Below are 11,427 nucleotides of genomic sequence, written 5' to 3'. Positions count from 1 at the left end.
CACACACACACCACTCATACAGTGCAGGTTTCGTCGGCGGCCGCAGTGATGTTCCTCTCAAGAATTGTGGAAATGCTCGTGTGGCTTTCTGGGCGGATGTACTTGAAGGCCACGCACCCAACATCTTCTCAAGAGTAAAGGGTCGATCATCCAGTCTCCTTAAGGCACACTGGACAGTCCGTCAATCTTCTTCAAAGTCTAGACAATAGCAAAGGACATGGTTTCTACGCTATAACAGTTATACAGTTATCACAGTGGGGGGGAGTCAGTCCTACCAATGCGATAACTGAATGAATTGGTGAAGGCAACGCCGACCCACAACCAACACAGCATTGTGTCGTATATGTCAAAGCTAGCAATGGGTCAAGGCGTAATAAAGCTTGGGTGAAAGCTACATTTTGGTACAGTTTTACCCTGTTCCCAGTCAGATTTCTGTATACATTTCAAATAGATGAAATGCCTGCATAAAAAAAACATTCGTTTGACAGATGGCAGAGGTAGTCAAACAGCGGTTTGTATAATGAACGTTGCACTATATATCAAGTTAATAACACTATGTCGATCAGAAACGCGGGCTGAAGTGGAGAAAATGCACAAACTCATACAGATATGGGGTGTTGAAAAGTAGATGCACAGGTAACAGCTGATAAAGCCGTTAACTACCTGGCTCACGGGTTTCAGGCTCACGCACATGGCAATACATCGGTAGCGCAGTGGGATGACCATGACAATAAAGATCGCCTTCTTTCATTTGAGACATCGCGGGAGCAATAGCGACGGGACGCTGTTGGTACACACCGTTCTGACTGACGTGAAAAGAAGTGACCTCACAGCATGGTTTTAGGACAAACAAAACTATGGACTATCTGCCCGACGAAGCCCTGATGGGATGCGAATCAGCAGCGGTGCGCACAGCGTTGATCCGGTTGAAACAGGCGTCGACACGGGTGCTGGACGAACGGTTTGAACCGAAACTTGGTGTAGCGTTTACTCGAGTAAACCTTTGTTTGAAACGCAAATACAAGGGAGGCGGGACGCATTGAAGACGCTTGCGTTTGGCTTTCTTGACTCGCGTTTCGCCGGTGTCACCCGCACGCCGTCTGTATCTCGAACGCGATCGGTGTTCTTGACTCGAACCTCGTCGGTGTCACTGGTCTTCCGCGCCGACGCTTGCGTTCGGCTTCCCTGGCTCGCGCCTCGTCGGTGCTGACGTCGCCATTCGTGAACGCGATCGGCTTCACTAACAATCGCAACAGTGGCGACAGTTGGGAAAGGTACGCGCACACTAGTGGGGAACATGCCACTACGGCGCCCCGCCCGTCGGCGCGATCACGCGGCACGCGCACCCGCCGGCTCGCGGCTTCTCATCGCCGACAGATGGAGTGAGGTGGCGCGGGTGAGATGATGCCCACGTGAGAAGTGGGCTCGAGTGTTGCGAGCGGTGAAGAGAGTGGAGTGAGGGAGAGCTAACACGCGGCGAGCGTGTGGCAAGCGAGGGGAGAGATACGTCACCACGCACTGCTCTATGAGGGCGTGAGCTACGTGGCACCGCTCCAACCCCTATGGCCAGGGGAGTGGTACGGATGGAGAGACAGCGTTTCACAGGCTATTCAAAGAGCTGCTTCGCATCTAAAAACCCATAACTTATTCTTATACTAGCAGCCCTCTAACTGCACGAGGCCAGACGACAACGTTTTGCATGGCACATGTCATCTTCCCGGTTTGCTACCCTGCACTGGGGAAAAGATTGAAGGCGAGAAAAGAGATAGGAGAGAGGAAAGAAAGATACAATCACGAGAACTCTCGGGGGAGCACACGCGGTCGCTCAGGTTTGTTCTGGTCAAGTACTGTCGTAGCGCTTTAGTCGCTTTCTGCGCTATCGAGGCACACGCCCAAGGTCCCAGAATCTTCTGCACAGAGAATGGTCTAGAGTCCAGATGGTTCAAAACCATCCGGAGCTGGCCCTGGCGACGAGACGTCATTGTTGGTCTAGGACCTTCAAGGCGAGCTTGGCCTCCCACAGCGTTTAAAGAAAACGCTGCATTACTTTGCAGGTTGCGGAACACGCATTATAGTCTCTTAAGCATACAGCGCGTGAACCTAAACAGTCGCACAAGCTGTATAAACGTGAAGTGCAAATGCACGTTCCACAACTTATCCCTGCTTATTCATGTCTACGCAGATTGATGTCGACAGTGGAACATGTTGTCTCGAGCGCGTTACAGGGTAATACAAAGGTATTCGCTAAACCATCTCCCACCCCACCCCTCTTGCCCATGGCCTTAGCAGACATGTTGTTTTATTACTAGCTCGATTCGTTAGAAGAAAGAGAAACATAAGGATTACAACAAGTACGTCAGAAGGTAGGTCAGACGTAGCAGCACTTCTAAATCACGAGAGAGCCACTTTTTTTTTAGTGGCGTGTATATATTACCCCACGCGGCTCGCGAAAATAGCGCACGTCGAAATGCACACAGCGTGTGGCGGTGGCGTCCCCAATCGCTCTCCTGCTACGCAAACCTCGCCATGTGTTTCCAACGCGGCGGCCGTGCAGCGACTCCCAGTCCTTCTCGTGAAGCAGCTTTCGTTGCTCGGACGATCAGAAAGCAGCATAATATGTGGGTCGGCGCATTGCGGCGACGAAGAGAACTCGACGCGCTACACGGCCAGGTATAGACTGGGTGGTAGATGACGTGTAATTCTCATCTTATACAGCATGGCGGCTCAGCACTCAGTACATGTGTTCCGTGCTATACAATTTCTACAGAGGGAACGCAAAGGCCATGTCACATACCACGTCAAATATGTTCAGCTGATGAATTTGCCTACCATTTGGCATAAATCCGTTGGGACAAGAAAAGTACGGTCACCTTAACTATAGAAGAAGGTAATAATAATGGCGACCGCCAGCTGTACGCGACGCTGCCGTTGCAATACTCGTTACAAGCGACAATTTTTCTGTTCTACGATCAGTTACTATCGTTCCAGTTGTCGTTATATTGTCAACAAGAGTGCCACACTGCTGCAAAATAAACTTGTGATGCAACAGAAGTTAAATACCTTGTGAGTTGCTGCAGGCATTGATTTCTGAATCTGTTGTTTTAACGCCGAAGGTAGAGCAATAGAGAAGCAGGCTTCAAACACTCCACCCTTACTACTATTACTACTACTACTACTACTACTACTACTACTACTACTACTACTACTAATAATAATAATAATAATAATAATAATAATAATAATAATAATAATAATAATAATAATAATAATAATAATAATAATAATAATAATAATAATAATATACTTCCCACCGACTACTCCGCCCCCATGCCACAATGGCTCATGTCACAAGACGCAACTACAACGATGCTGCATCGGAAAATTGGTCATGCACCCTTCTGAACTACCCACTAGCGAGAAAAAATCATATCTCTTAGTACCGAGGGGTTGCGCAGCAAGCCAAAATAATTTTCTAAAATCAATAACGCAGTCCTATACATGCCCTGTGTATCGCGTGACTCACACGGGGAGGTTAGCTTTGCGACTAACATGTTAAATGAGTGCTCAAACGAATTTCAATACACAAAAAAGGAAGATGGTTACTTTTCGAGCAAAGTAGCCCCGGTACCAAGAAAAGCACCATCAAACTTTGAGCGAAATTCACTGCTTTACCATTCCATTGATATATATATATATATATATATATATATATATATATATATATATATATATATATATATATATATATATATATATATATATATATATATATATATATATATATATATATGAAGGTCATAAGTTCGATTCCTGCTCACGGCAGGTTATTTTTTCGCCAACTTTTCTTTCTCCTTATTTACATTACATTGGTTCTATTAACTTCACCTATACATTCCTTGGCATTATTGTCTGTTAGATCATATTAATATTGTGTCAAAAACACAGAAAAACGAGCCCTTAGGTATACACTTCTTTCCCTTATTCATTAACGAGGGTATCGTACTGGCAGACTTCGTGCTGTTAGCTTGTATACAAGGGACTATTGGTCAGCTGCCCACTCGTAATAAGTTCACGTGCTACGTGACACCACACAGGCTCATAAAAGGGTGTTCCACAATCGCCGCCATGGCTACAGGTGGCGCTGACTGACCCTCCCACGTTTAAATTCACAGATAAACCAAATAAAGTGCCTAGGGAAATAGCCGCCATGATAGCTGAGTGGTAGAGCATTGAACGCGTTATTCGAAGGTCGCAGGTTTGATTCCTGCTCACGGCAGGTTATTTTTTCACCCACTTTTCTTTCTTCTTATTTACATTACATTGGTTCTAATAACTTCACTTATACATTCCTTGGCATTATTGTCTGTTAGATCTTATTATAGTGTCAAAACGAGCGCCCTTAGGTATACACTTCTTCTCATTGTATATATATATATATATATATATATATATATATATATATATTTCATCAGCCTGACTACGTCCACTGCAGGACAAAGGCCTCTACCATGTTCCGCCAGTTAACCCGGTCCTGTGCTTGCTGCTGCCAATTTATACCCGCAAACGTCTTAATCTCATCTGCCCACCTAACCTTCCGTCTCCCCCTAACCCGCTTGCCTTCTCTGAGAATTCAGTTAGTTGCCCTAAATGACTAGTGGTTATCCTGTCTACGCGCTACATGCCCGGCCCATGTTCATTTCCTCTTCTTGATTTCAACTATGATATCCTTAACCCCCATTTGTTCCCTAATCCACTCTGCTCTCTTCTTGTCTCTTAAGGTTACACCTACCAGCTTTCTTTTCATTGCTTGCTGCGTCGTCCTCAATTTAAGCTGAACCCTCTTTGTAAGTCTCCAGGTTTCTGCTCCGTAGCTAAGTACCGGCAAGATACAGTTGTTATATACCTTCCTCTTGAGGGATAGTGGCAATCTACCTGTCATGATTTGAGAGTGCTTGCCAAATGTGCTCCACCCCATTCTTATTGTTCTAGTTACTTCAATCTCATGGTTCGGCTTCGCGGTTACTACCTGTCGTAAGTAGACATAGTCTTTTACAAATTCAAGCGCACTATTACTTATCTCGAAGCGCTGTTCTCTTCCGAGGTTGTTGTACATTACTTTCGTTTTCTGCGAATTAATTTTAAGACCCACCTTTCTGCTCTCCTTGTCCGTAATCCGTAATCATGAGTTGCAAGTCGTCCCCTGAGTTACTCAGCAATGCAATGTTATCGGCGAAGCGCAGGTTACTAAAGTACTCTACGTTGACCCTTATCCCTAACTGTTCCCATTTTAGGCCTCTGAAAACCTCCTGTAAGCACGCGGTAAATAGCATTGGGGAGATTGTATCCCCCTGCTTCACACCCTTCTTGATTGGTATTCTGCTGCTTTCTTTATGAAGCAATATGGTAGCAGTTGATCCCCTGTAGATTTCTTCCAGGATGTCTATATACACTTCATCGACGCACTGATTCCGCAGTGTCAGCATGACTGCTGATATTTCTACTGAATAAAATGCCTTCTCGTAATCTATGAAGGCTATGTATAGTGGTTTGCTATATTTTGAGCATTTTTCTATTACCTGATTCCGTGTTTTTGACCTGATTGATAGTATGAATGTGGTTGATTGTTGAGTAGCCTGTTCGAAATCCTGATTGTTTCTTTGGTTGATTGAATTCTAATGTTTTCTTAACTCTGTTAGCAATTACCTTCGTAAATAGCTTGTATACTACGGAGAGCAAGCTGATCGGCCTGTAATTCTTCAAGTCCTTGTCATCTCCTTTCTTATGTATTAAGATGATGTTAGCATTCTTCCAAGACTCTAGTACTCTTCCCGTAAGGAGACACCTCGTAAACAGGGTGGCTAGTTTTTCTAACAGAATCTGTCCTCCATTTTTCAGCAGATCTGATGTTACCTGATCCTCACCAGCAGCTTAGCCTCTTTGCATGCTCTCCAAGGCTTTTCCGACTTGTTCTATCAACACTGGTGGGGTCTCATTTGGGTTACTGCTAGTTCTTATAGTATTAAGGTCGTGGTTGTCCCGGCTACTGTACAGATCTCTGTAAAACTCCTCCGCTGTGTTAACTATCCTATTCTTAGTGGCAGTTATTTTGCCTTCTTTGTCCCTTAGTGCATACACCAATTTTTGCCTATCCCAAGTTTCCTCTTCACTGCTTTAACGCTTCCTCCATTTTTCAGAGCGTCTTAAATTCTCTCCATGTTATACCTTCTAATATTGGTTACCTTACGCTTATTGATCAACTTCGAAAGCTCTGCTAATTCTATTTTGTCTGTTGTACTTGGGACTTTCATGCTTTGACACTTCCTAATGAGATTCTTTGTTTCCTGGGAAAGCTTGCCAGTGTCCTGTCTAACTACCGTGCCTCCAACTTCCACTGCACACTCCGCAATGATACTCGTCAGATTATCATTCATTTTATCTACGCTAAGGTTGGTTTCCTCAATAAGAGCTGAGTATCTGTTCTGAAGAGAGACTCTGAATTCCTGTACTTTCCCTCTCAGTGCTAGCTCATTGATTGGCTCAGTAATATATATATATATATATATATATATATATATATATATATATATATATATATATATATATATATATATATATATATATATATATATATATATATATATATATATATATATATATATATATATATATATATATAGCGAGGCAGACCTCGCCGCTTGCAAGCGAATACATGTATTCACTTATAGTTCAACAGAATGCAACTTCACAAAATTTGTTGCAAATGGATTAATAAATCAATCAATGGTTATGTTAAAAATTGTTTTGCTCTGCCGTAATAACGCACTCAAGTGAACTCATGTGAAAGGTGTACAGGCGTACGTATGTTTAGCGAAAAGCTCTACTTCAGAAGTGCCTAAAAACTGGGGTATAACATTTCAAACCCATCATACGATTAGGGGGCGTCATATAGTGGTGGTGTCGAGGATTTCAATTTCGGCAACCTGAATTTCCTGTATGTTAGTGTTATTACATTTGACCTCATCAAAATGTAGCCGATATGGCAGGGACTCAGACGCACGTCCTCGAACATAACAGTTCAACACATAACTCCTAAGCTATCATTGCCAATTAAGGAGCTGACACTGACATAAAACAAAACTGTCTAGCTCGAAGCACATTATACCTATTTTTATTAGATTTGCTTCACTTAAATGAAGATGATTACCCACTTTCCCCAAAAACTTACTATTCAGGCCGTTGGAAAGATATCTGAAGATCAACATTAGAAACTCCAGAATCGAGGTGACAGCTTCGCAGCAATTGGCAGTTATGTAAACCACAATGTACTAAAATATTTAAAGGAAACAGACGTAGAAAAAATTTTAACCACGTATTTCTGAGCACGACTTTGTGCAGCCTTTGGCATCAGTTAAATAATGGAGTTCACAGGTGCTCGAACAAATGTAGTTTGCACAGTTGTGATTTCGTCGTTTGCTGCAAAAGTAAATGTTTCTAAATTTGGTGCTCAGCGTTTTCTTGCGACATTGCGCAAAATGCGCGAAAAAAAAACACGGCACCCAACACAGGTATCTTCCGCATTTAGTGCAACAGTTTTTTTATTTCCTAGATACGACTATTTTGCGGCGGACATGTCTTAATTGGATCCAATGGTTACGACACGGTATTACGTCGCTTTATGTGTATTCCAACGTAAAAGCTAGAGTTGGACGGACGTAAAAGTTTCTCTGAAAATATGATTGCAGGTCAGGAGAGTACGTACGAGTCCACGTTATACGGTAGCACACGCGAAAGTCCAGATTCGTGTTCACCCACACCTGCGGCAACCCCCTCCCCCCTTCCACCTTTTTTTTTTGATGCTGTGTAATCATAATCTAAGGTAATCGATGCGTGGCAGCAGCTTGCAGTACACCAATCGTATAGCATACAAATTACGTCCCTATGTAACAGCGGTACAGATAGCATTGCAAAACACAGTACTTACCATGCATACATATGACGACGGCATCCCCACCGACCGGTCTCGCTTGATTTGGGCTAGTCGACGGTTCTTTCGCGTTGGGCTCGGCGGGTAGTGAAACATTCCCACTCCGTTGTCCATTCCGAGTGTTGTTCGAATATTGTGGATCGCAACAACCAGTCGTGCTTTGGTTGCTGCGAACAACCGGTGACGCAGTGCTATAGCGAACGTTGACGCACACCTCAGAAAACGTAGAATTCACGGCTTCAAGGTCCACTCGTCAAAATGCACAGGTAGAGCAAGTGTAACCACTGTTTTGATGGTCGACGCAGTGATACATAACTAACGCCGCGTGCGTGAAGACATCCTGCTACCACCTGATCACTGACGGCACTGACCTTGACCACGTTGAGGTGGTTGAGTTGAGAATCAAAATGGCGACCGAAGAAGTTGGCAACAACGGTGGCTGTCAAAATTTGCGGGCATCGGCGTGTACCCTTTTAAAGGCTGGCACCACCCTACTAGCGGGCGGGAGGCGTGTGTGTATGAAGGCTCCAGGAGGTATAGGGAGTTTCCGCCCCCTGGTGACGTGTTATAACGTTGTGACGTCACGGGGAGCCAGTAACTGCGACATACTAGCAAAAAATCTGTAATCTGCTCGTGGTGCACGTGAATAACGATGCGTGAATGGTCGGCCAGTGACCCTGATAGGGATTTCTGCGATTTAGACTACATGCAGGAGCAGACCTCGCAAGCTCGGTAGAAGTGCGTTGGCTAGTCCGGATAATGTGCGTTGGCTGGCTTGCAGATGCTCACAGATGAAAAATTTAAAACCAACGTAAAATATTTTACACGTGTTCTCCGACTCCAGTGTGGAGAGATCGATGGTACTTCGTACAAAGGAAAAGAGAAATATCCATTTCGCGATTTTAAATCGCGTTAGTACTCGTTTAAGGTCAACAGGTAGGTGCGACCGCATGTGGACCTGATGTGCTCCGCCCTCTTTGTGTGCGGGATTTTGTCCATCTTTCTCTCTTCTTCTGTCTCCCCTTTCTCGCCTTCATTCTTCTCCCCCAGTGCAAGCTAGCAAAGCCTACATGCATCTGGTCAATTTCCCAGTTTTTCCTTGTTTTTATGTCTCTTTTTAATCTTGCATCTGTTTTAGAAAGGCAAAATATAAAACAAAAGCTCATGTCAAAGTTTCGAAGGCAGTTGAAATATTGGCAGGCAAATTCATTTCCGAGAATGGCCCTTTAGTGAAGCAGCGTCTTTGCGATAAGATAGAAATACGTTTGTGAACAAACGATTCAATTATACACATTGTAAGAACGTGGCGGGTATAATCACTTGTTTCTTACGTTAGAAGTGATGTTTTGGCGAGGAATACCTGACGTTAGTTAGAAGCGTGACCCAACGCGCGAAGTATTTTTTTTGAACCTCTCAGCTCGATGGGACATTCGGAATGTGAGATTCGGAATGAAGAAAGGAGAATCGCTCAAGACGCGTGAAAGATGTTTGTCGCCCTCGTGCGTGCCCTGAATGCTAAAGGATCACGCAGCAGCCGCGAGGAGTGCAGATTCAGCGAAATAGATGCTCTATCTTGCGTTCTTTCGCTTAGAAATCAATCGATATACAGAGAAATTTCCACGTCAAACAAATAAGGCCATTGCGCTCATGATGTCACTCACAGATATAAAAAAAGGTCGAAATTCGGGAGTTGTATGTGGTAGAACCGTGATATGATAATGAGAAACGTTCTATATGTAGCAGGACACTCCGAATTAAGTGTAGGAACTTCTTTTTCTTTTCTTTAACCTGCTCTGACGTATATGTGCAGCGGCGTCCTTACATATCGCTCTCACGTGGTGACCGAGAATCGAAACTCCGCGTCCTCGGGCTTCGCACCGCAACGCCCCAGCCACTGAGCCACCACCACGCATCGCTGGCTATACGTCAGTCTTTTTCACTTTACTCTACACAATGCGACGTTCTACTTTCTAGCGCCACCGACATCGACGGCATCGCGCTGCTACTCCAATGCTGTTCTTGCAAGCTGTGAACGGAACGCGGATTCTAGTATTTTTGACAACGGTCGCTCCCACTCAACCTGGGACTACAAAGACCATTTCGCTGGCTGTTCATGGACGCCGACGTTCCTTCTGCCATTATCTGTGCTGATTTCCTCACTGACCAAGGCCTCGTTGTCAACGTCAAGCGACAACGTCTCCTATAGACGCGACGACTTACCTTTCTGTGAAAGGCATTGCTGTGCCAGAAGCCACAGGTTAGGTTTTCTCTTTCGCAATGGTTTCTAATGAACCCTTCACGGTTTTGCTACGAGAATTCCCGGATATAACCGCGCCGCCTAATTAGAAAAAAAACAGTTTGCCACGACGTACGTCATCATTACTTCTGGACCTCCTGCGTTTTTCGGGCCACGTTGACTTCTTCCGGACAAGCTCAAAATTGCACGAACAAAAATTTAACACATGCTAGAATCAGAAATTATTCGCCCATTCCCTATTAAGTGGGCAGCTCTATGTGCACTTCACGTGGTTCCAAAGAAATCGGGAGACTGGAGACCATGCGGAGACAACCGATCTCTAAACACTAAGACAAGTCGGGATCAGTACTCGTTACCTAACATACAAAATTTCATCCCCACTCTGCACGGCGCCCGCATCTTTTCGAAGATTGACCTTGTCTGCGTCTACAAACGAATTCCCATGGCCGAGTCAGGTATACCCACGACGGTCATTACAACACCTCCCGGACTTTTCGAGTTTTGCGAATGCCGTTTGGCCCCAGGGACGCCGCTCAGCCATTTCAACGTTTCAGTGGCACAGTTACACCTGGCCAACCCTTCGTCTTCGCCTTCGGTGACGAGTTGCTGGTGACCAGTAAATCTGCTGAAGATCATTTAAAACCTCTTCGTTGTCTCCTACAGCTACTGTCTGACCACGGCATTGTCATCAACCTCTCTAAAAGCGAGTTTATTGTCTATAACTTGGTATTTCTTGGACACCACCTGGACACCAGAGGCATCCGCCCACTTCCATCAAAAATCGAGGCAGTACAGAGCTTCCCGAGGCCCACAACAGTCCCTGAGTTGTGGTAATTTCTCGGAATGGTGAACTTTTACCACTGATTTATCAATAACTGTGCATATATAGTGGCGCCTTTAGACTGTCTGCTTACCAGCAAGGACAACAAGACGTCGTTGCTGCCTTGGGACGACACTGCTGAAGACGCATTCATCAAGATCAAGGGCGCACTCGCCAACGCTGCCTTCCGGGTGCACCCCAACCCCACGGCATCCCTGGCCCTCATGAGCGACGCGTCTAGCACAGCCGTGAGAGCACTTCTCCAGCAGCGGGTTAACAACTCATGGCAACCACTCTTCATTTTCCCTAAGAAACTCAGCCCAGCACAAGCTAGTTACAGCACCTCTTTACCTCAAAATTCGTCAA

Source organism: Rhipicephalus microplus, chromosome X, assembly GCF_043290135.1.
Source record: "Rhipicephalus microplus isolate Deutch F79 chromosome X, USDA_Rmic, whole genome shotgun sequence".
NCBI lineage: Eukaryota > Metazoa > Arthropoda > Arachnida > Ixodida > Ixodidae > Rhipicephalus > Rhipicephalus microplus.
Note: the sequence above shows the minus strand (reverse complement) of the source record.